The sequence below is a fragment of the Aquarana catesbeiana genome, unplaced genomic scaffold (genome assembly GCF_042186555.1).
Source record: "Aquarana catesbeiana isolate 2022-GZ unplaced genomic scaffold, ASM4218655v1 unanchor86, whole genome shotgun sequence".
Lineage (NCBI taxonomy): Eukaryota > Metazoa > Chordata > Amphibia > Anura > Ranidae > Aquarana > Aquarana catesbeiana.
In genome coordinates this window covers 739,657-761,682 of record NW_027362746.1, presented here as the reverse complement: position 1 = coordinate 761,682, position 22,026 = coordinate 739,657, and the positions used below count along the sequence as shown (strand labels likewise).

The window sequence follows — 22,026 nt, the reverse complement described above, 5'->3', positions numbered from 1 at the left end:
TGACTATATTTCTCCAAATGTTCTGCTTCTCCCCAGTTTGTTTTCGTGACCTTGTGGATGTTTAGCCAAGACCCAGTCTGGCTAGCCACAAGCTTTCAAAGCACACCTGAGAGGGTCTGTAGACTCTTTTTGTTGTTACCGCGTCAGCCCGATATTGCAGAGTCCTAAGAAGCCCCAGCTTGGGTTCCAGTGGGTGGTGTGAGCCAAAAAGCAGATAGCGGTGTGTGTGGGTAGGTTTCCTGTAGGCCTCCTTGCCCAAATGCACCCCTTTCCTTGCCTTGCAAGACACAGTCCAAAGCGGGTCATTTGCTATTCGATGCCTTCGTCACCGAATAGCAAATGGTGCAATATGATGCCAGCTAAGGGTGTTAGCGTTGTTGCCAGATACTTAGCAATGTTGTGTGTGACAGAGTTGATTCTCTTTGGGAATCAGTAGTCAAAATGGCTGAACCTTGGCCCTGGATAATGCTGGACCTCCTGAGCGAGTTAAAGCATAAGGCCAGAGACTTTTCGAATGCCGAAGAAAGTCTCCACAGTTGTCGCTAAGCCAGGATATCTTAGGAGCTTTCTTCAAGGACCTGGATGACTTGGGTCTTTGCTTAGGGCCGCTTTGCAAGGCCAAAAAGGGATAGGAGTGCGTTGGCCGGGAATCGAACCCGGGTCAACTGCTTGGAAGGCAGCTATGCTCACCACTATACCACCAACGCAAGGCTGTCCGGGGCCTGTGCCACTATCTCTATCCAATTCGTGTCACACGTGGCGCTGATAAGAACCACGCCCCAGCGCAAGGTCAACTTGCTGCCATACGAATTGACCACTAGAAAGATAAGCTCGAAACATTTCCCCGTTTGTAGAGGGAATGGAAGAGAAGCCAGTCGATATGGTAAAGGTGGGGCCGTGCAGTGCGCATGAATGCCACTGACTGGGCCAAAACGTTGCGATGCCATACGCCCAACGTGGGGCTCGAACCCACGACCCTGAGATTAAGAGTCTCATGCTCTACCGACTGAGCTAGCCGGGCTAAGACGCTGCCTCCCGTGTGGCCTTTTGCTACCAACTGACGCCAAACACTTTTTGCTAACTTTCGGCCCAATTTGTTTTGATAGACGCAATGCGCTTCCAAACACTCCTGCGCTTACTTGCTGTCAGGGAGGTACATCACCGTTGCTGCTGTGGTTTTTGGGCTCCCAACAAAACGCGGTAGGTGCTTCGATTGTGTTTTCTCGCTGTGCAAAACGTGAAGCCGAGCTTTCCCACATCACAGCTGCCAAGGCATTTGACCTTTCAGGCAGAGGCGGCATAGACCAATCCCTCAAGGCAGAAGGACTAACGCAAAGGGCAAAGCGCTGGCTTTGAATGCAAGGAGTCACGGGCTACGACCCACCGGCGGGCCCTTCGATAGCTCAGCTGGTAGAGCGGAGGACTGTAGCGTCAACGTAGTAATCCTTAGGTCGCTGGTTCGATTCCGGCTCGAAGGATGCCCTCTTTTACCCTGCCTCTCTCCCCCTTTAACTAGAAGGCACTCTAGAAGGCACTCTAGAAATGTGCAATTGGGAAGCCTTTTAAGGAACTTTGTTTTTATTATTCATGTCTCCCTCGGCCGGTGCGCCGGCCCTCGGCGTGCAGTCTCTGTGGTGCAATCGGTTAGCGCGTTCGGCTGTTAACCGAAAGGTTGGTGGTTCGAGCCCACCCAGGGACGCTCATGTTTTCTCCATTACCTCAGTGGGGCCCGAAGGCTAAAACAAAGCGTGTCCTTTGGCTCTCTTCAGGTGACCGGCAACTGAGCAGACAAACAAGCGTTCACTGGAGACCCTTGCAAATGTACTAGCCGTTTGTTGAAGAGGTTTACATAGTTGATCGAGCCACTTCTTTGGCTCAGGAAGATAACTGCAGCACTTCTAGTCACACCTTAAGACAATCACCATGTGAATGTGTCGATGTTGATTGTCCAAGAACAGGGGGAGGTGTGAAAATTGTAGAACCGCCCTGTTCAAGTTAGATGATCCCATTGTTGGTGGCAGGAAGCCTGCATAGCTATTGGTGCCTAGATCGGCGTGGCTAAAGGTGACAATTGTTGTCAAATCGCTTGGCTAGCTAGAGCGATGTTCAAAATGGGCAGTGCAGATAGTGCCGATGTACAAGCTTCCGTCCCAGTGTATTGCTGGACTTGAAGTACACAGCGATGCAATTGTTGTTAAAGATCCTCCGGAGTTTTTCTGACACTCCAGTGGCTTACGGGGGTGACTATATTTCTCCAAATGTTCTGCTTCTCCCCAGTTTGTTTTCGTGACCTTGTGGATGTTTAGCCAAGACCCAGTCTGGCTAGCCACAAGCTTTCAAAGCACACCTGAGAGGGTCTGTAGACTCTTTTTGTTGTTACCGCGTCAGCCCGATATTGCAGAGTCCTAAGAAGCCCCAGCTTGGGTTCCAGTGGGTGGTGTGAGCCAAAAAGCAGATAGCGGTGTGTGTGGGTAGGTTTCCTGTAGGCCTCCTTGCCCAAATGCACCCCTTTCCTTGCCTTGCAAGACACAGTCCAAAGCGGGTCATTTGCTATTCGATGCCTTCGTCACCGAATAGCAAATGGTGCAATATGATGCCAGCTAAGGGTGTTAGCGTTGTTGCCAGATACTTAGCAATGTTGTGTGTGACAGAGTTGATTCTCTTTGGGAATCAGTAGTCAAAATGGCTGAACCTTGGCCCTGGATAATGCTGGACCTCCTGAGCGAGTTAAAGCATAAGGCCAGAGACTTTTCGAATGCCGAAGAAAGTCTCCACAGTTGTCGCTAAGCCAGGATATCTTAGGAGCTTTCTTCAAGGACCTGGATGACTTGGGTCTTTGCTTAGGGCCGCTTTGCAAGGCCAAAAAGGGATAGGAGTGCGTTGGCCGGGAATCGAACCCGGGTCAACTGCTTGGAAGGCAGCTATGCTCACCACTATACCACCAACGCAAGGCTGTCCGGGGCCTGTGCCACTATCTCTATCCAATTCGTGTCACACGTGGCGCTGATAAGAACCACGCCCCAGCGCAAGGTCAACTTGCTGCCATACGAATTGACCACTAGAAAGATAAGCTCGAAACATTTCCCCGTTTGTAGAGGGAATGGAAGAGAAGCCAGTCGATATGGTAAAGGTGGGGCCGTGCAGTGCGCATGAATGCCACTGACTGGGCCAAAACGTTGCGATGCCATACGCCCAACGTGGGGCTCGAACCCACGACCCTGAGATTAAGAGTCTCATGCTCTACCGACTGAGCTAGCCGGGCTAAGACGCTGCCTCCCGTGTGGCCTCTTGCTACCAACTGACGCCAAACACTTTTTGCTAACTTTCGGCCCAATTTGTTTTGATAGACGCAATGCGCTTCCAAACACTCCTGCGCTTACTTGCTGTCAGGGAGGTACATCACCGTTGCTGCTGTGGTTTTTGGGCTCCCAACAAAACGCGGTAGGTGCTTCGATTGTGTTTTCTCGCTGTGCAAAACGTGAAGCCGAGCTTTCCCACATCACAGCTGCCAAGGCATTTGACCTTTCAGGCAGAGGCGGCATAGACCAATCCCTCAAGGCAGAAGGACTAACGCAAAGGGCAAAGCGCTGGCTTTGAATGCAAGGAGTCACGGGCTACGACCCACCGGCGGCCCCTTCGATAGCTCAGCTGGTAGAGCGGAGGACTGTAGCATCAACGTAGTAATCCTTAGGTCGCTGGTTCGATTCCGGCTCGAAGGATGCCCTCTTTTACCCTGCCTCTCTCCCCCTTTAACTAGAAGGCACTCTAGAAGGCACTCTAGAAATGTGCAATTGGGAAGCCTTTTAAGGAACTTTGTTTTTATTATTCATGTCTCCCTCAGCCGGTGCGCCGGCCCTCGGCGTGCAGTCTCTGTGGCGCAATCGGTTAGCGCGTTCGGCTGTTAACCGAAAGGTTGGTGGTTCGAGCCCACCCAGGGACGCTCATGTTTTCTCCATTACCTCAGTGGGGCCCGAAGGCTAAAACAAAGCGTGTCCTTTGGCTCTCTTCAGGTGACCGGCAACTGAGCAGACAAACAAGCGTTCACTGGAGACCCTTGCAAATGTACTAGCCGTTTGTTGAAGAGGTTTACATAGTTGATCGAGCCACTTCTTTGGCTCAGGAAGATAACTGCAGCACTTCTAGTCACACCTTAAGACAATCACCATGTGAATGTGTCGATGTTGATTGTCCAAGAACAGGGGGAGGTGTGAAAATTGTAGAACCGCCCTGTTCAAGTTAGATGATCCCATTGTTGGTGGCAGGAAGCCTGCATAGCTATTGGTGCCTAGATCGGCGTGGCTAAAGGTGACAATTGTTGTCAAATCGCTTGGCTAGCTAGAGCGATGTTCAAAATGGGCAGTGCAGATAGTGCCGATGTACAAGCTTCCGTCCCAGTGTATTGCTGGACTTGAAGTACACAGCGATGCAATTGTTGTTAAAGATCCTCCGGAGTTTTTCTGACACTCCAGTGGCTTACGGGGGTGACTATATTTCTCCAAATGTTCTGCTTCTCCCCAGTTTGTTTTCGTGACCTTGTGGATGTTTAGCCAAGACCCAGTCTGGCTAGCCACAAGCTTTCAAAGCACACCTGAGAGGGTCTGTAGACTCTTTTTGTTGTTACCGCGTCAGCCCGATATTGCAGAGTCCTAAGAAGCCCCAGCTTGGGTTCCAGTGGGTGGTGTGAGCCAAAAAGCAGATAGCGGTGTGTGTGGGTAGGTTTCCTGTAGGCCTCCTTGCCCAAATGCACCCCTTTCCTTGCCTTGCAAGACACAGTCCAAAGCGGGTCATTTGCTATTCGATGCCTTCGTCACCGAATAGCAAATGGTGCAATATGATGCCAGCTAAGGGTGTTAGCGTTGTTGCCAGATACTTAGCAATGTTGTGTGTGACAGAGTTGATTCTCTTTGGGAATCAGTAGTCAAAATGGCTGAACCTTGGCCCTGGATAATGCTGGACCTCCTGAGCGAGTTAAAGCATAAGGCCAGAGACTTTTCGAATGCCGAAGAAAGTCTCCACAGTTGTCGCTAAGCCAGGATATCTTAGGAGCTTTCTTCAAGGACCTGGATGACTTGGGTCTTTGCTTAGGGCCGCTTTGCAAGGCCAAAAAGGGATAGGAGTGCGTTGGCCGGGAATCGAACCCGGGTCAACTGCTTGGAAGGCAGCTATGCTCACCACTATACCACCAACGCAAGGCTGTCCGGGGCCTGTGCCACTATCTCTATCCAATTCGTGTCACACGTGGCGCTGATAAGAACCACGCCCCAGCGCAAGGTCAACTTGCTGCCATACGAATTGACCACTAGAAAGATAAGCTCGAAACATTTCCCCGTTTGTAGAGGGAATGGAAGAGAAGCCAGTCGATATGGTAAAGGTGGGGCCGTGCAGTGCGCATGAATGCCACTGACTGGGCCAAAACGTTGCGATGCCATACGCCCAACGTGGGGCTCGAACCCACGACCCTGAGATTAAGAGTCTCATGCTCTACCGACTGAGCTAGCCGGGCTAAGACGCTGCCTCCCGTGTGGCCTCTTGCTACCAACTGACGCCAAACACTTTTTGCTAACTTTCGGCCCAATTTGTTTTGATAGACGCAATGCGCTTCCAAACACTCCTGCGCTTACTTGCTGTCAGGGAGGTACATCACCGTTGCTGCTGTGGTTTTTGGGCTCCCAACAAAACGCGGTAGGTGCTTCGATTGTGTTTTCTCGCTGTGCAAAACGTGAAGCCGAGCTTTCCCACATCACAGCTGCCAAGGCATTTGACCTTTCAGGCAGAGGCGGCATAGACCAATCCCTCAAGGCAGAAGGACTAACGCAAAGGGCAAAGCGCTGGCTTTGAATGCAAGGAGTCACGGGCTACGACCCACCGGCGGGCCCTTCGATAGCTCAGCTGGTAGAGCGGAGGACTGTAGCGTCAACGTAGTAATCCTTAGGTCGCTGGTTCGATTCCGGCTCGAAGGATGCCCTCTTTTACCCTGCCTCTCTCCCCCTTTAACTAGAAGGCACTCTAGAAGGCACTCTAGAAATGTGCAATTGGGAAGCCTTTTAAGGAACTTTGTTTTTATTATTCATGTCTCCCTCGGCCGGTGCGCCGGCCCTCGGCGTGCAGTCTCTGTGGCGCAATCGGTTAGCGCGTTCGGCTGTTAACCGAAAGGTTGGTGGTTCGAGCCCACCCAGGGACGCTCATGTTTTCTCCATTACCTCAGTGGGGCCCGAAGGCTAAAACAAAGCGTGTCCTTTGGCTCTCTTCAGGTGACCGGCAACTGAGCAGACAAACAAGCGTTCACTGGAGACCCTTGCAAATGTACTAGCCGTTTGTTGAAGAGGTTTACATAGTTGATCGAGCCACTTCTTTGGCTCAGGAAGATAACTGCAGCACTTCTAGTCACACCTTAAGACAATCACCATGTGAATGTGTCGATGTTGATTGTCCAAGAACAGGGGGAGGTGTGAAAATTGTAGAACCGCCCTGTTCAAGTTAGATGATCCCATTGTTGGTGGCAGGAAGCCTGCATAGCTATTGGTGCCTAGATCGGCGTGGCTAAAGGTGACAATTGTTGTCAAATCGCTTGGCTAGCTAGAGCGATGTTCAAAATGGGCAGTGCAGATAGTGCCGATGTACAAGCTTCCGTCCCAGTGTATTGCTGGACTTGAAGTACACAGCGATGCAATTGTTGTTAAAGATCCTCCGGAGTTTTTCTGACACTCCAGTGGCTTACGGGGGTGACTATATTTCTCCAAATGTTCTGCTTCTCCCCAGTTTGTTTTCGTGACCTTGTGGATGTTTAGCCAAGACCCAGTCTGGCTAGCCACAAGCTTTCAAAGCACACCTGAGAGGGTCTGTAGACTCTTTTTGTTGTTACCGCGTCAGCCCGATATTGCAGAGTCCTAAGAAGCCCCAGCTTGGGTTCCAGTGGGTGGTGTGAGCCAAAAAGCAGATAGCGGTGTGTGTGGGTAGGTTTCCTGTAGGCCTCCTTGCCCAAATGCACCCCTTTCCTTGCCTTGCAAGACACAGTCCAAAGCGGGTCATTTGCTATTCGATGCCTTCGTCACCGAATAGCAAATGGTGCAATATGATGCCAGCTAAGGGTGTTAGCGTTGTTGCCAGATACTTAGCAATGTTGTGTGTGACAGAGTTGATTCTCTTTGGGAATCAGTAGTCAAAATGGCTGAACCTTGGCCCTGGATAATGCTGGACCTCCTGAGCGAGTTAAAGCATAAGGCCAGAGACTTTTCGAATGCCGAAGAAAGTCTCCACAGTTGTCGCTAAGCCAGGATATCTTAGGAGCTTTCTTCAAGGACCTGGATGACTTGGGTCTTTGCTTAGGGCCGCTTTGCAAGGCCAAAAAGGGATAGGAGTGTGTTGGCCGGGAATCAAACCAAGGTCAACTGCTTGGAAGGCAGCTATGCTCACCACTATACCACCAACGCAAGGCTGTCCGGGGCCTGTGCCACTATCTCTATCCAATTCGTGTCACACGTGGCGCTGATAAGAACCACGCCCCAGCGCAAGGTCAACTTGCTGCCATACGAATTGACCACTAGAAAGATAAGCTCGAAACATTTCCCCGTTTGTAGAGGGAATGGAAGAGAAGCCAGTCGATATGGTAAAGGTGGGGCCGTGCAGTGCGCATGAATGCCACTGACTGGGCCAAAACGTTGCGATGCCATACGCCCAACGTGGGGCTCGAACCCACGACCCTGAGATTAAGAGTCTCATGCTCTACCGACTGAGCTAGCCGGGCTAAGACGCTGCCTCCCGTGTGGCCTCTTGCTACCAACTGACGCCAAACACTTTTTGCTAACTTTCGGCCCAATTTGTTTTGATAGACGCAATGCGCTTCCAAACACTCCTGCGCTTACTTGCTGTCAGGGAGGTACATCACCGTTGCTGCTGTGGTTTTTGGGCTCCCAACAAAACGCGGTAGGTGCTTCGATTGTGTTTTCTCGCTGTGCAAAACGTGAAGCCGAGCTTTCCCACATCACAGCTGCCAAGGCATTTGACCTTTCAGGCAGAGGCGGCATAGACCAATCCCTCAAGGCAGAAGGACTAACGCAAAGGGCAAAGCGCTGGCTTTGAATGCAAGGAGTCGCGGGCTACGACCCACCGGCGGGCCCTTCGATAGCTCAGCTGGTAGAGCGGAGGACTGTAGCGTCAACGTAGTAATCCTTAGGTCGCTGGTTCGATTCCGGCTCGAAGGATGCCCTCTTTTACCCTGCCTCTCTCCCCCTTTAACTAGAAGGCACTCTAGAAGGCACTCTAGAAATGTGCAATTGGGAAGCCTTTTAAGGAACTTTGTTTTTATTATTCATGTCTCCCTCGGCCGGTGCGCCGGCCCTCGGCATGCAGTCTCTGTGGCGCAATCGGTTAGCGCGTTCGGCTGTTAACCGAAAGGTTGGTGGTTCGAGCCCACCCAGGGACGCTCATGTTTTCTCCATTACCTCAGTGGGGCCCGAAGGCTAAAACAAAGCGTGTCCTTTGGCTCTCTTCAGGTGACCGGCAACTGAGCAGACAAACAAGCGTTCACTGGAGACCCTTGCAAATGTACTAGCCGTTTGTTGAAGAGGTTTACATAGTTGATCGAGCCACTTCTTTGGCTCAGGAAGATAACTGCAGCACTTCTAGTCACACCTTAAGACAATCACCATGTGAATGTGTCGATGTTGATTGTCCAAGAACAGGGGGAGGTGTGAAAATTGTAGAACCGCCCTGTTCAAGTTAGATGATCCCATTGTTGGTGGCAGGAAGCCTGCATAGCTATTGGTGCCTAGATCGGCGTGGCTAAAGGTGACAATTGTTGTCAAATCGCTTGGCTAGCTAGAGCGATGTTCAAAATGGGCAGTGCAGATAGTGCCGATGTACAAGCTTCCGTCCCAGTGTATTGCTGGACTTGAAGTACACAGCGATGCAATTGTTGTTAAAGATCCTCCGGAGTTTTTCTGACACTCCAGTGGCTTACGGGGGTGACTATATTTCTCCAAATGTTCTGCTTCTCCCCAGTTTGTTTTCGTGACCTTGTGGATGTTTAGCCAAGACCCAGTCTGGCTAGCCACAAGCTTTCAAAGCACACCTGAGAGGGTCTGTAGACTCTTTTTGTTGTTACCGCGTCAGCCCGATATTGCAGAGTCCTAAGAAGCCCCAGCTTGGGTTCCAGTGGGTGGTGTGAGCCAAAAAGCAGATAGCGGTGTGTGTGGGTAGGTTTCCTGTAGGCCTCCTTGCCCAAATGCACCCCTTTCCTTGCCTTGCAAGACACAGTCCAAAGCGGGTCATTTGCTATTCGATGCCTTCGTCACCGAATAGCAAATGGTGCAATATGATGCCAGCTAAGGGTGTTAGCGTTGTTGCCAGATACTTAGCAATGTTGTGTGTGACAGAGTTGATTCTCTTTGGGAATCAGTAGTCAAAATGGCTGAACCTTGGCCCTGGATAATGCTGGACCTCCTGAGCGAGTTAAAGCATAAGGCCAGAGACTTTTCGAATGCCGAAGAAAGTCTCCACAGTTGTCGCTAAGCCAGGATATCTTAGGAGCTTTCTTCAAGGACCTGGATGACTTGGGTCTTTGCTTAGGGCCGCTTTGCAAGGCCAAAAAGGGATAGGAGTGCGTTGGCCGGGAATCGAACCCGGGTCAACTGCTTGGAAGGCAGCTATGCTCACCACTATACCACCAACGCAAGGCTGTCCGGGGCCTGTGCCACTATCTCTATCCAATTTGTGTCACACGTGGCGCTGATAAGAACCACGCCCCAGCGCAAGGTCAACTTGCTGCCATACGAATTGACCACTAGAAAGATAAGCTCGAAACATTTCCCCGTTTGTAGAGGGAATGGAAGAGAAGCCAGTCGATATGGTAAAGGTGGGGCCGTGCAGTGCGCATGAATGCCACTGACTGGGCCAAAACGTTGCGATGCCATACGCCCAACGTGGGGCTCGAACCCACGACCCTGAGATTAAGAGTCTCATGCTCTACCGACTGAGCTAGCCGGGCTAAGACGCTGCCTCCCGTGTGGCCTTTTGCTACCAACTGACGCCAAACACTTTTTGCTAACTTTCGGCCCAATTTGTTTTGATAGACGCAATGCGCTTCCAAACACTCCTGCGCTTACTTGCTGTCAGGGAGGTACATCACCGTTGCTGCTGTGGTTTTTGGGCTCCCAACAAAACGCGGTAGGTGCTTCGATTGTGTTTTCTCGCTGTGCAAAACGTGAAGCCGAGCTTTCCCACATCACAGCTGCCAAGGCATTTGACCTTTCAGGCAGAGGCGGCATAGACCAATCCCTCAAGGCAGAAGGACTAACGCAAAGGGCAAAGCGCTGGCTTTGAATGCAAGGAGTCACGGGCTACGACCCACCGGCGGGCCCTTCGATAGCTCAGCTGGTAGAGCGGAGGACTGTAGCGTCAACGTAGTAATCCTTAGGTCGCTGGTTCGATTCCGGCTCGAAGGATGCCCTCTTTTACCCTGCCTCTCTCCCCCTTTAACTAGAAGGCACTCTAGAAGGCACTCTAGAAATGTGCAATTGGGAAGCCTTTTAAGGAACTTTGTTTTTATTATTCATGTCTCCCTCGGCCGGTGCGCCGGCCCTCGGCGTGCAGTCTCTGTGGCGCAATCGGTTAGCGCGTTCGGCTGTTAACCGAAAGGTTGGTGGTTCGAGCCCACCCAGGGACGCTCATGTTTTCTCCATTACCTCAGTGGGGCCCGAAGGCTAAAACAAAGCGTGTCCTTTGGCTCTCTTCAAGTGACCGGCAACTGAGCAGACAAACAAGCGTTCACTGGAGACCCTTGCAAATGTACTAGCCGTTTGTTGAAGAGGTTTACATAGTTGATCGAGCCACTTCTTTGGCTCAGGAAGATAACTGCAGCACTTCTAGTCACACCTTAAGACAATCACCATGTGAATGTGTCGATGTTGATTGTCCAAGAACAGGGGGAGGTGTGAAAATTGTAGAACCGCCCTGTTCAAGTTAGATGATCCCATTGTTGGTGGCAGGAAGCCTGCATAGCTATTGGTGCCTAGATCGGCGTGGCTAAAGGTGACAATTGTTGTCAAATCGCTTGGCTAGCTAGAGCGATGTTCAAAATGGGCAGTGCAGATAGTGCCGATGTACAAGCTTCCGTCCCAGTGTATTGCTGGACTTGAAGTACACAGCGATGCAATTGTTGTTAAAGATCCTCCGGAGTTTTTCTGACACTCCAGTGGCTTACGGGGGTGACTATATTTCTCCAAATGTTCTGCTTCTCCCCAGTTTGTTTTCGTGACCTTGTGGATGTTTAGCCAAGACCCAGTCTGGCTAGCCACAAGCTTTCAAAGCACACCTGAGAGGGTCTGTAGACTCTTTTTGTTGTTACCGCGTCAGCCCGATATTGCAGAGTCCTAAGAAGCCCCAGCTTGGGTTCCAGTGGGTGGTGTGAGCCAAAAAGCAGATAGCGGTGTGTGTGGGTAGGTTTCCTGTAGGCCTCCTTGCCCAAATGCACCCCTTTCCTTGCCTTGCAAGACACAGTCCAAAGCGGGTCATTTGCTATTCGATGCCTTCGTCACCGAATAGCAAATGGTGCAATATGATGCCAGCTAAGGGTGTTAGCGTTGTTGCCAGATACTTAGCAATGTTGTGTGTGACAGAGTTGATTCTCTTTGGGAATCAGTAGTCAAAATGGCTGAACCTTGGCCCTGGATAATGCTGGACCTCCTGAGCGAGTTAAAGCATAAGGCCAGAGACTTTTCGAATACCGAAGAAAGTCTCCACAGTTGTCGCTAAGCCAGGATATCTTAGGAGCTTTCTTCAAGGACCTGGATGACTTGGGTCTTTGCTTAGGGCCGCTTTGCAAGGCCAAAAAGGGATAGGAGTGCGTTGGCCGGGAATCAAACCCGGGTCAACTGCTTGGAAGGCAGCTATGCTCACCACTATACCACCAACGCAAGGCTGTCCGTGGCCTGTGCCACTATCTCTATCCAATTCGTGTCACACGTGGCGCTGATAAGAACCACGCCCCAGCGCAAGGTCAACTTGCTGCCATACGAATTGACCACTAGAAAGATAAGCTCGAAACATTTCCCCGTTTGTAGAGGGAATGGAAGAGAAGCCAGTCGATATGGTAAAGGTGGGGCCGTGCAGTGCGCATGAATGCCACTGACTGGGCCAAAACGTTGCGATGCCATACGCCCAACGTGGGGCTCGAACCCACGACCCTGAGATTAAGAGTCTCATGCTCTACCGACTGAGCTAGCCGGGCTAAGACGCTGCCTCCTGTGTGGCCTCTTGCTACCAACTGACGCCAAACACTTTTTGCTAACTTTCGGCCCAATTTGTTTTGATAGACGCAATGCGCTTCCAAACACTCCTGCGCTTACTTGCTGTCAGGGAGGTACATCACCGTTGCTGCTGTGGTTTTTGGGCTCCCAACAAAACGCGGTAGGTGCTTCGATTGTGTTTTCTCGCTGTGCAAAACGTGAAGTCGAGCTTTCCCACATCACAGCTGCCAAGGCATTTGACCTTTCAGGCAGAGGCGGCATAGACCAATCCCTCAAGGCAGAAGGACTAACGCAAAGGGCAAAGCGCTGGCTTTGAATGCAAGGAGTCACGGGCTACGACCCACCGGTGGGCCCTTCGATAGCTCAGCTGGTAGAGCGGAGGACTGTAGCGTCAACGTAGTAATCCTTAGGTCGCTGGTTCGATTCCGGCTCGAAGGATGCCCTCTTTTACCCTGCCTCTCTCCCCCTTTAACTAGAAGGCACTCTAGAAGGCACTCTAGAAATGTGCAATTGGGAAGCCTTTTAAGGAACTTTGTTTTTATTATTCATGTCTCCCTCGGCCGGTGCGCCGGCCCTCGGCGTGCAGTCTCTGTGGCGCAATCGGTTAGCGCGTTCGGCTGTTAACCGAAAGGTTGGTGGTTCGAGCCCACCCAGGGACGCTCATGTTTTCTCCATTACCTCAGTGGGGCCCGAAGGCTAAAACAAAGCGTGTCCTTTGGCTCTCTTCAGGTGACCGGCAACTGAGCAGACAAACAAGCGTTCACTGGAGACCCTTGCAAATGTACTAGCCGTTTGTTGAAGAGGTTTACATAGTTGATCGAGCCACTTCTTTGGCTCAGGAAGATAACTGCAGCACTTCTAGTCACACCTTAAGACAATCACCATGTGAATGTGTCGATGTTGATTGTCCAAGAACAGGGGGAGGTGTGAAAATTGTAGAACCGCCCTGTTCAAGTTAGATGATCCCATTGTTGGTGGCAGGAAGCCTGCATAGCTATTGGTGCCTAGATCGGCGTGGCTAAAGGTGACAATTGTTGTCAAATCGCTTGGCTAGCTAGAGCGATGTTCAAAATGGGCAGTGCAGATAGTGCCGATGTACAAGCTTCCGTTCCAGTGTATTGCTGGACTTGAAGTACACAGCGATGCAATTGTTGTTAAAGATCCTCCGGAGTTTTTCTGACACTCCAGTGGCTTACGGGGGTGACTATATTTCTCCAAATGTTCTGCTTCTCCCCAGTTTGTTTTCGTGACCTTGTGGATGTTTAGCCAAGACCCAGTCTGGCTAGCCACAAGCTTTCAAAGCACACCTGAGAGGGTCTGTAGACTCTTTTTGTTGTTACCGCGTCAGCCCGATATTGCAGAGTCCTAAGAAGCCCCAGCTTGGGTTCCAGTGGGTGGTGTGAGCCAAAAAGCAGATAGCGGTGTGTGTGGGTAGGTTTCCTGTAGGCCTCCTTGCCCAAATGCACCCCTTTCCTTGCCTTGCAAGACACAGTCCAAAGCGGGTCATTTGCTATTCGATGCCTTCGTCACCGAATAGCAAATGGTGCAATATGATGCCAGCTAAGGGTGTTAGCGTTGTTGCCAGATACTTAGCAATGTTGTGTGTGACAGAGTTGATTCTCTTTGGGAATCAGTAGTCAAAATGGCTGAACCTTGGCCCTGGATAATGCTGGACCTCCTGAGCGAGTTAAAGCATAAGGCCAGAGACTTTTCGAATGCCGAAGAAAGTCTCCACAGTTGTCGCTAAGCCAGGATATCTTAGGAGCTTTCTTCAAGGACCTGGATGACTTGGGTCTTTGCTTAGGGCCGCTTTGCAAGGCCAAAAAGGGATAGGAGTGCGTTGGCCGGGAATCGAACCCGGGTCAACTGCTTGGAAGGCAGCTATGCTCACCACTATACCACCAACGCAAGGCTGTCCGGGGCCTGTGCCACTATCTCTATCCAATTCGTGTCACACGTGGCGCTGATAAGAACCACGCCCCAGCGCAAGGTCAACTTGCTGCCATATGAATTGACCACTAGAAAGATAAGCTCGAAACATTTCCCCGTTTGTAGAGGGAATGGAAGAGAAGCCAGTCGATATGGTAAAGGTGGGGCCGTGCAGTGCGCATGAATGCCACTGACTGGGCCAAAACGTTGCGATGCCATACGCCCAACGTGGGGCTCGAACCCACGACCCTGAGATTAAGAGTCTCATGCTCTACCGACTGAGCTAGCCGGGCTAAGACGCTGCCTCCCGTGTGGCCTTTTGCTACCAACTGACGCCAAACACTTTTTGCTAACTTTCGGCCCAATTTGTTTTGATAGACGCAATGCGCTTCCAAACACTCCTGCGCTTACTTGCTGTCAGGGAGGTACATCACCGTTGCTGCTGTGGTTTTTGGGCTCCCAACAAAACGCGGTAGGTGCTTCGATTGTGTTTTCTCGCTGTGCAAAACGTGAAGCCGAGCTTTCCCACATCACAGCTGCCAAGGCATTTGACCTTTCAGGCAGAGGCGGCATAGACCAATCCCTCAAGGCAGAAGGACTAACGCAAAGGGCAAAGCGCTGGCTTTGAATGCAAGGAGTCACGGGCTACGACCCACCGGCGGGCCCTTCGATAGCTCAGCTGGTAGAGCGGAGGACTGTAGCGTCAACGTAGTAATCCTTAGGTCGCTGGTTCGATTCCGGCTCGAAGGATGCCCTCTTTTACCCTGCCTCTCTCCCCCTTTAACTAGAAGGCACTCTAGAAGGCACTCTAGAAATGTGCAATTGGGAAGCCTTTTAAGGAACTTTGTTTTTATTATTCATGTCTCCCTCGGCCGGTGCGCCAGCCCTCGGCGTGCAGTCTCTGTGGCGCAATCGGTTAGCGCGTTCGGCTGTTAACCGAAAGGTTGGTGGTTCGAGCCCACCCAGGGACACTCATGTTTTCTCCATTACCTCAGTGGGGCCCGAAGGCTAAAACAAAGCGTGTCCTTTGGCTCTCTTCAGGTGACCGGCAACTGAGCAGACAAACAAGCGTTCACTGGAGACCCTTGCAAATGTACTAGCCGTTTGTTGAAGAGGTTTACATAGTTGATCGAGCCACTTCTTTGGCTCAGGAAGATAACTGCAGCACTTCTAGTCACACCTTAAGACAATCACCATGTGAATGTGTCGATGTTGATTGTCCAAGAACAGGGGGAGGTGTGAAAATTGTAGAACCGCCCTGTTCAAGTTAGATGATCCCATTGTTGGTGGCAGGAAGCCTGCATAGCTATTGGTGCCTAGATCGGCGTGGCTAAAGGTGACAATTGTTGTCAAATCGCTTGGCTAGCTAGAGCGATGTTCAAAATGGGCAGTGCAGATAGTGCCGATGTACAAGCTTCCGTCCCAGTGTATTGCTGGACTTGAAGTACACAGCGATGCAATTGTTGTTAAAGATCCTCCGGAGTTTTTCTGACACTCCAGTGGCTTACGGGGGTGACTATATTTCTCCAAATGTTCTGCTTCTCCCCAGTTTGTTTTCGTGACCTTGTGGATGTTTAGCCAAGACCCAGTCTGGCTAGCCACAAGCTTTCAAAGCACACCTGAGAGGGTCTGTAGACTCTTTTTGTTGTTACCGCGTCAGCCCGATATTGCAGAGTCCTAAGAAGCCCCAGCTTGGGTTCCAGTGGGTGGTGTGAGCCAAAAAGCAGATAGCGGTGTGTGTGGGTAGGTTTCCTGTAGGCCTCCTTGCCCAAATGCACCCCTTTCCTTGCCTTGCAAGACACAGTCCAAAGCGGGTCATTTGCTATTCGATGCCTTCGTCACCGAATAGCAAATGGTGCAATATGATGCCAGCTAAGGGTGTTAGCGTTGTTGCCAGATACTTAGCAATGTTGTGTGTGACAGAGTTGATTCTCTTTGGGAATCAGTAGTCAAAATGGCTGAACCTTGGCCCTGGATAATGCTGGACCTCCTGAGCGAGTTAAAGCATAAGGCCAGAGACTTTTCGAATGCCGAAGAAAGTCTCCACAGTTGTCGCTAAGCCAGGATATCTTAGGAGCTTTCTTCAAGGACCTGGATGACTTGGGTCTTTGCTTAGGGCCGCTTTGCAAGGCCAAAAAGGGATAGGAGTGCGTTGGCCGGGAATCGAACCCGGGTCAACTGCTTGGAAGGCAGCTATGCTCACCACTATACCACCAACGCAAGGCTGTCCGGGGCCTGTGCCACTATCTCTATCCAATTCGTGTCACACGTGGCGCTGATAAGAACCACGCCCCAGCGCAAGGTCAACTTGCTGCCATACGAATTGACCACTAGAAAGATAAGCTCGAAACATTTCCCCGTTTGTAGAGGGAATGGAAGAGAAGCCAGTCGATATGGTAAAGGTGGGGCCGTGCAGTGCGCATGAATGCCACTGACTGGGCCAAAACGTTGCGATGCCATACGCCCAACGTGGGGCTCGAACCCACGACCCTGAGATTAAGAGTCTCATGCTCTACCGACTGAGCTAGCCGGGCTAAGACGCTGCCTCCCGTGTGGCCTCTTGCTACCAACTGACGCCAAACACTTTTTGCTAACTTTCGGCCCAATTTGTTTTGATAGACGCAATGCGCTTCCAAACACTCCTGCGCTTACTTGCTGTCAGGGAGGTACATCACCGTTGCTGCTGTGGTTTTTGGGCTCCCAACAAAACGCGGTAGGTGCTTCGATTGTGTTTTCTCGCTGTGCAAAACGTGAAGCCGAGCTTTCCCACATCACAGCTGCCAAGGCATTTGACCTTTCAGGCAGAGGCGGCATAGACCAATCCCTCAAGGCAGAAGGACTAACGCAAAGGGCAAAGCGCTGGCTTTGAATGCAAGGAGTCACGGGCTACGACCCACCGGCGGGCCCTTCGATAGCTCAGCTGGTAGAGCGGAGGACTGTAGCGTCAACGTAGTAATCCTTAGGTCGCTGGTTCGATTCCGGCTCGAAGGATGCCCTCTTTTACCCTGCCTCTCTCCCCCTTTAACTAGAAGGCACTCTAGAAGGCACTCTAGAAATGTGCAATTGGGAAGCCTTTTAAGGAACTTTGTTTTTATTATTCATGTCTCCCTCGGCCGGTGCGCCGGCCCTCGGCGTGCAGTCTCTGTGGCGCAATCGGTTAGCGCGTTCGGCTGTTAACCGAAAGGTTGGTGGTTCGAGCCCACCCAGGGACGCTCATGTTTTCTCCATTACCTCAGTGGGGCCCGAAGGCTAAAACAAAGCGTGTCCTTTGGCTCTCTTCAGGTGACCGGCAACTGAGCAGACAAACAAGCGTTCACTGGAGACCCTTGCAAATGTACTAGCCGTTTGTTGAAGAGGTTTACATAGTTGATCGAGCCACTTCTTTGGCTCAGGAAGATAACTGCAGCACTTCTAGTCACACCTTAAGACAATCACCATGTGAATGTGTCGATGTTGATTGTCCAAGAACAGGGGGAGGTGTGAAAATTGTAGAACCGCCCTGTTCAAGTTAGATGATCCCATTGTTGGTGGCAGGAAGCCTGCATAGCTATTGGTGCCTAGATCGGCGTGGCTAAAGGTGACAATTGTTGTCAAATCGCTTGGCTAGCTAGAGCGATGTTCAAAATGGGCAGTGCAGATAGTGCCGATGTACAAGCTTCCGTCCCAGTGTATTGCTGGACTTGAAGTACACAGCGATGCAATTGTTGTTAAAGATCCTCCGGAGTTTTTCTGACACTCCAGTGGCTTACGGGGGTGACTATATTTCTCCAAATGTTCTGCTTCTCCCCAGTTTGTTTTCGTGACCTTGTGGATGTTTAGCCAAGACCCAGTCTGGCTAGCCACAAGCTTTCAAAGCACACCTGAGAGGGTCTGTAGACTCTTTTTGTTGTTACCGCGTCAGCCCGATATTGCAGAGTCCTAAGAAGCCCCAGCTTGGGTTCCAGTGGGTGGTGTGAGCCAAAAAGCAGATAGCGGTGTGTGTGGGTAGGTTTCCTGTAGGCCTCCTTGCCCAAATGCACCCCTTTCCTTGCCTTGCAAGACACAGTCCAAAGCGGGTCATTTGCTATTCGATGCCTTCGTCACCGAATAGCAAATGGTGCAATATGATGCCAGCTAAGGGTGTTAGCGTTGTTGCCAGATACTTAGCAATGTTGTGTGTGACAGAGTTGATTCTCTTTGGGAATCAGTAGTCAAAATGGCTGAACCTTGGCCCTGGATAATGCTGGACCTCCTGAGCGAGTTAAAGCATAAGGCCAGAGACTTTTCGAATGCCGAAGAAAGTCTCCACAGTTGTCGCTAAGCCAGGATATCTTAGGAGCTTTCTTCAAGGACCTGGATGACTTGGGTCTTTGCTTAGGGCCGCTTTGCAAGGCCAAAAAGGGATAGGAGTGCGTTGGCCGGGAATCGAACCCGGGTCAACTGCTTGGAAGGCAGCTATGCTCACCACTATACCACCAACGCAAGGCTGTCCGGGGCCTGTGCCACTATCTCTATCCAATTCGTGTCACACGTGGCGCTGATAAGAACCACGCCCCAGCGCAAGGTCAACTTGCTGCCATACGAATTGACCACTAGAAAGATAAGCTCGAAACATTTCCCCGTTTGTAGAGGGAATGGAAGAGAAGCCAGTCGATATGGTAAAGGTGGGGCCGTGCAGTGCGCATGAATGCCACTGACTGGGCCAAAATGTTGCGATGCCATACGCCCAACGTGGGGCTCGAACCCACGACCCTGAGATTAAGAGTCTCATGCTCTACCGACTGAGCTAGCCGGGCTAAGACACTGCCTCCCGTGTGGCCTCTTGCTACCAACTGACGCCAAACACTTTTTGCTAACTTTCGGCCCAATTTGTTTTGATAGACGCAATGCGCTTCCAAACACTCCTGCGCTTACTTGCTGTCAGGGAGGTACATCACCGTTGCTGCTGTGGTTTTTGGGCTCCCAACAAAACGCGGTAGGTGCTTCGATTGTGTTTTCTCGCTGTGCAAAACGTGAAGCCGAGCTTTCCCACATCACAGCTGCCAAGGCATTTGACCTTTCAGGCAGAGGCGGCATAGACCAATCCCTCAAGGCAGAAGGACTAACGCAAAGGGCAAAGCGCTGGCTTTGAATGCAAGGAGTCACGGGCTACGACCCACCGGCGGGCCCTTCGATAGCTCAGCTGGTAGAGCGGAGGACTGTAGCGTCAACGTAGTAATCCTTAGGTCGCTGGTTCGATTCCGGCTCGAAGGATGCCCTCTTTTACCCTGCCTCTCTCCCCCTTTAACTAGAAGGCACTCTAGAAGGCACTCTAGAAATGTGCAATTGGGAAGCCTTTTAAGGAACTTTGTTTTTATTATTCATGTCTCCCTCGGCCGGTGCGCCGGCCCTCGGCGTGCAGTCTCTGTGGCGCAATCGGTTAGCGCGTTCGGCTGTTAACCGAAAGGTTGGTGGTTCGAGCCCACCCAGGGACGCTCATGTTTTCTCCATTACCTCAGTGGGGCCCGAAGGCTAAAACAAAGCGTGTCCTTTGGCTCTCTTCAGGTGACCGGCAACTGAGCAGACAAACAAGCGTTCACTGGAGACCCTTGCAAATGTACTAGCCGTTTGTTGAAGAGGTTTACATAGTTGATCGAGCCACTTCTTTGGCTCAGGAAGATAACTGCAGCACTTCTAGTCACACCTTAAGACAATCACCATGTGAATGTGTCGATGTTGATTGTCCAAGAACAGGGGGAGGTGTGAAAATTGTAGAACCGCCCTGTTCAAGTTAGATGATCCCATTGTTGGTGGCAGGAAGCCTGCATAGCTATTGGTGCCTAGATCGGCGTGGCTAAAGGTGACAATTGTTGTCAAATCGCTTGGCTAGCTAGAGCGATGTTCAAAATGGGCAGTGCAGATAGTGCCGATGTACAAGCTTCCGTCCCAGTGTATTGCTGGACTTGAAGTACACAGCGATGCAATTGTTGTTAAAGATCCTCCGGAGTTTTTCTGACACTCCAGTGGCTTACGGGGGTGACTATATTTCTCCAAATGTTCTGCTTCTCCCCAGTTTGTTTTCGTGACCTTGTGGATGTTTAGCCAAGACCCAGTCTGGCTAGCCACAAGCTTTCAAAGCACACCTGAGAGGGTCTGTAGACTCTTTTTGTTGTTACCGCGTCAGTCCGATATTGCAGAGTCCTAAGAAGCCCCAGCTTGGGTTCCAGTGGGTGGTGTGAGCCAAAAAGCAGATAGCGGTGTGTGTGGGTAGGTTTCCTGTAGGCCTCCTTGCCCAAATGCACCCCTTTCCTTGCCTTGCAAGACACAGTCCAAAGCGGGTCATTTGCTATTCGATGCCTTCGTCACCGAATAGCAAATGGTGCAATATGATGCCAGCTAAGGGTGTTAGCGTTGTTGCCAGATACTTAGCAATGTTGTGTGTGACAGAGTTGATTCTCTTTGGGAATCAGTAGTCAAAATGGCTGAACCTTGGCCCTGGATAATGCTGGACCTCCTGAGCGAGTTAAAGCATAAGGCCAGAGACTTTTCGAATGCCGAAGAAAGTCTCCACAGTTGTCGCTAAGCCAGGATATCTTAGGAGCTTTCTTCAAGGACCTGGATGACTTGGGTCTTTGCTTAGGGCCGCTTTGCAAGGCCAAAAAGGGATAGGAGTGCGTTGGCCGGGAATCGAACCCGGGTCAACTGCTTGGAAGGCAGCTATGCTCACCACTATACCACCAACGCAAGGCTGTCCGGGGCCTGTGCCACTATCTCTATCCAATTCGTGTCACACGTGGCGCTGATAAGAACCACGCCCCAGCGCAAGGTCAACTTGCTGCCATACGAATTGACCACTAGAAAGATAAGCTCGAAACATTTCCCCGTTTGTAGAGGGAATGGAAGAGAAGCCAGTCGATATGGTAAAGGTGGGGCCGTGCAGTGCGCATGAATGCCACTGACTGGGCCAAAACGTTGCGATGCCATACGCCCAACGTGGGGCTCGAACCCACGACCCTGAGATTAAGAGTCTCATGCTCTACCGACTGAGCTAGCCGGGCTAAGACGCTGCCTCCCGTGTGGCCTTTTGCTACCAACTGACGCCAAACACTTTTTGCTAACTTTCGGCCCAATTTGTTTTGATAGACGCAATGCGCTTCCAAACACTCCTGCGCTTACTTGCTGTCAGGGAGGTACATCACCGTTGCTGCTGTGGTTTTTGGGCTCCCAACAAAACGCGGTAGGTGCTTCGATTGTGTTTTCTCGCTGTGCAAAACGTGAAGCCGAGCTTTCCCACATCACAGCTGCCAAGGCATTTGACCTTTCAGGCAGAGGCGGCATAGACCAATCCCTCAAGGCAGAAGGACTAACGCAAAGGGCAAAGCGCTGGCTTTGAATGCAAGGAGTCACGGGCTACGACCCACCGGCGGGCCCTTCGATAGCTCAGCTGGTAGAGCGGAGGACTGTAGCGTCAACGTAGTAATCCTTAGGTCGCTGGTTCGATCCCGGCTCGAAGGATGCCCTCTTTTACCCTGCCTCTCTCCCCCTTTAACTAGAAGGCACTCTAGAAGGCACTCTAGAAATGTGCAATTGGGAAGCCTTTTAAGGAACTTTGTTTTTATTATTCATGTCTCCCTCGGCCGGTGCGCCGGCCCTCGGCATGCAGTCTCTGTGGCGCAATCGGTTAGCGCGTTCGGCTGTTAACCGAAAGGTTGGTGGTTCGAGCCCACCCAGGGACGCTCATGTTTTCTCCATTACCTCAGTGGGGCCCGAAGGCTAAAACAAAGCGTGTCCTTTGGCTCTCTTCAGGTGACCGGCAACTGAGCAGACAAACAAGCGTTCACTGGAGACCCTTGCAAATGTACTAGCCGTTTGTTGAAGAGGTTTACATAGTTGA

The 22,026-nt window shown here is 51.3% G+C and overlaps 27 non-coding genes across 27 annotated transcripts; 9 read left to right on the top strand and 18 right to left on the bottom strand.

Annotated features, from left to right (window-relative positions):
- Nucleotides 1–635: 635 nt before the first annotated feature.
- TRNAG-UCC (transfer RNA glycine (anticodon UCC)) lies at nucleotides 636–707 on the bottom strand. Its single transcript has one exon. It is a non-coding gene; the product is annotated as a tRNA-Gly (tRNA).
- A 241-nt stretch (nucleotides 708–948) lies between these two features.
- Nucleotides 949–1,021, bottom strand: TRNAK-CUU (transfer RNA lysine (anticodon CUU)). Its single transcript has one exon. It is a non-coding gene; the product is annotated as a tRNA-Lys (tRNA).
- A 1,855-nt stretch (nucleotides 1,022–2,876) lies between these two features.
- Nucleotides 2,877–2,948, bottom strand: TRNAG-UCC (transfer RNA glycine (anticodon UCC)). Its single transcript has one exon. It is a non-coding gene; the product is annotated as a tRNA-Gly (tRNA).
- A 241-nt stretch (nucleotides 2,949–3,189) lies between these two features.
- On the bottom strand, nucleotides 3,190–3,262 carry TRNAK-CUU (transfer RNA lysine (anticodon CUU)). The gene has a single exon. It is a non-coding gene; the product is annotated as a tRNA-Lys (tRNA).
- A 604-nt stretch (nucleotides 3,263–3,866) lies between these two features.
- On the top strand, nucleotides 3,867–3,940 carry TRNAN-GUU (transfer RNA asparagine (anticodon GUU)). The gene has a single exon. It is a non-coding gene; the product is annotated as a tRNA-Asn (tRNA).
- A 1,177-nt stretch (nucleotides 3,941–5,117) lies between these two features.
- TRNAG-UCC (transfer RNA glycine (anticodon UCC)) lies at nucleotides 5,118–5,189 on the bottom strand. Its single transcript has one exon. It is a non-coding gene; the product is annotated as a tRNA-Gly (tRNA).
- A 241-nt stretch (nucleotides 5,190–5,430) lies between these two features.
- On the bottom strand, nucleotides 5,431–5,503 carry TRNAK-CUU (transfer RNA lysine (anticodon CUU)). Its single transcript has one exon. It is a non-coding gene; the product is annotated as a tRNA-Lys (tRNA).
- Nucleotides 5,504–6,107: 604 nt separating this feature from the next.
- On the top strand, nucleotides 6,108–6,181 carry TRNAN-GUU (transfer RNA asparagine (anticodon GUU)). Its single transcript has one exon. It is a non-coding gene; the product is annotated as a tRNA-Asn (tRNA).
- Nucleotides 6,182–7,671: 1,490 nt separating this feature from the next.
- On the bottom strand, nucleotides 7,672–7,744 carry TRNAK-CUU (transfer RNA lysine (anticodon CUU)). The gene has a single exon. It is a non-coding gene; the product is annotated as a tRNA-Lys (tRNA).
- Nucleotides 7,745–8,348: 604 nt separating this feature from the next.
- On the top strand, nucleotides 8,349–8,422 carry TRNAN-GUU (transfer RNA asparagine (anticodon GUU)). Its single transcript has one exon. It is a non-coding gene; the product is annotated as a tRNA-Asn (tRNA).
- A 1,177-nt stretch (nucleotides 8,423–9,599) lies between these two features.
- On the bottom strand, nucleotides 9,600–9,671 carry TRNAG-UCC (transfer RNA glycine (anticodon UCC)). The gene has a single exon. It is a non-coding gene; the product is annotated as a tRNA-Gly (tRNA).
- Nucleotides 9,672–9,912: 241 nt separating this feature from the next.
- TRNAK-CUU (transfer RNA lysine (anticodon CUU)) lies at nucleotides 9,913–9,985 on the bottom strand. The gene has a single exon. It is a non-coding gene; the product is annotated as a tRNA-Lys (tRNA).
- Nucleotides 9,986–10,589: 604 nt separating this feature from the next.
- Nucleotides 10,590–10,663, top strand: TRNAN-GUU (transfer RNA asparagine (anticodon GUU)). Its single transcript has one exon. It is a non-coding gene; the product is annotated as a tRNA-Asn (tRNA).
- A 1,490-nt stretch (nucleotides 10,664–12,153) lies between these two features.
- On the bottom strand, nucleotides 12,154–12,226 carry TRNAK-CUU (transfer RNA lysine (anticodon CUU)). Its single transcript has one exon. It is a non-coding gene; the product is annotated as a tRNA-Lys (tRNA).
- A 604-nt stretch (nucleotides 12,227–12,830) lies between these two features.
- Nucleotides 12,831–12,904, top strand: TRNAN-GUU (transfer RNA asparagine (anticodon GUU)). The gene has a single exon. It is a non-coding gene; the product is annotated as a tRNA-Asn (tRNA).
- A 1,177-nt stretch (nucleotides 12,905–14,081) lies between these two features.
- On the bottom strand, nucleotides 14,082–14,153 carry TRNAG-UCC (transfer RNA glycine (anticodon UCC)). Its single transcript has one exon. It is a non-coding gene; the product is annotated as a tRNA-Gly (tRNA).
- A 241-nt stretch (nucleotides 14,154–14,394) lies between these two features.
- TRNAK-CUU (transfer RNA lysine (anticodon CUU)) lies at nucleotides 14,395–14,467 on the bottom strand. Its single transcript has one exon. It is a non-coding gene; the product is annotated as a tRNA-Lys (tRNA).
- A 604-nt stretch (nucleotides 14,468–15,071) lies between these two features.
- TRNAN-GUU (transfer RNA asparagine (anticodon GUU)) lies at nucleotides 15,072–15,145 on the top strand. Its single transcript has one exon. It is a non-coding gene; the product is annotated as a tRNA-Asn (tRNA).
- A 1,177-nt stretch (nucleotides 15,146–16,322) lies between these two features.
- On the bottom strand, nucleotides 16,323–16,394 carry TRNAG-UCC (transfer RNA glycine (anticodon UCC)). The gene has a single exon. It is a non-coding gene; the product is annotated as a tRNA-Gly (tRNA).
- A 241-nt stretch (nucleotides 16,395–16,635) lies between these two features.
- On the bottom strand, nucleotides 16,636–16,708 carry TRNAK-CUU (transfer RNA lysine (anticodon CUU)). Its single transcript has one exon. It is a non-coding gene; the product is annotated as a tRNA-Lys (tRNA).
- Nucleotides 16,709–17,312: 604 nt separating this feature from the next.
- Nucleotides 17,313–17,386, top strand: TRNAN-GUU (transfer RNA asparagine (anticodon GUU)). Its single transcript has one exon. It is a non-coding gene; the product is annotated as a tRNA-Asn (tRNA).
- Nucleotides 17,387–18,563: 1,177 nt separating this feature from the next.
- Nucleotides 18,564–18,635, bottom strand: TRNAG-UCC (transfer RNA glycine (anticodon UCC)). The gene has a single exon. It is a non-coding gene; the product is annotated as a tRNA-Gly (tRNA).
- Nucleotides 18,636–18,876: 241 nt separating this feature from the next.
- TRNAK-CUU (transfer RNA lysine (anticodon CUU)) lies at nucleotides 18,877–18,949 on the bottom strand. Its single transcript has one exon. It is a non-coding gene; the product is annotated as a tRNA-Lys (tRNA).
- A 604-nt stretch (nucleotides 18,950–19,553) lies between these two features.
- TRNAN-GUU (transfer RNA asparagine (anticodon GUU)) lies at nucleotides 19,554–19,627 on the top strand. Its single transcript has one exon. It is a non-coding gene; the product is annotated as a tRNA-Asn (tRNA).
- Nucleotides 19,628–20,804: 1,177 nt separating this feature from the next.
- TRNAG-UCC (transfer RNA glycine (anticodon UCC)) lies at nucleotides 20,805–20,876 on the bottom strand. Its single transcript has one exon. It is a non-coding gene; the product is annotated as a tRNA-Gly (tRNA).
- A 241-nt stretch (nucleotides 20,877–21,117) lies between these two features.
- Nucleotides 21,118–21,190, bottom strand: TRNAK-CUU (transfer RNA lysine (anticodon CUU)). Its single transcript has one exon. It is a non-coding gene; the product is annotated as a tRNA-Lys (tRNA).
- Nucleotides 21,191–21,794: 604 nt separating this feature from the next.
- On the top strand, nucleotides 21,795–21,868 carry TRNAN-GUU (transfer RNA asparagine (anticodon GUU)). The gene has a single exon. It is a non-coding gene; the product is annotated as a tRNA-Asn (tRNA).
- Nucleotides 21,869–22,026: the final 158 nt, after the last annotated feature.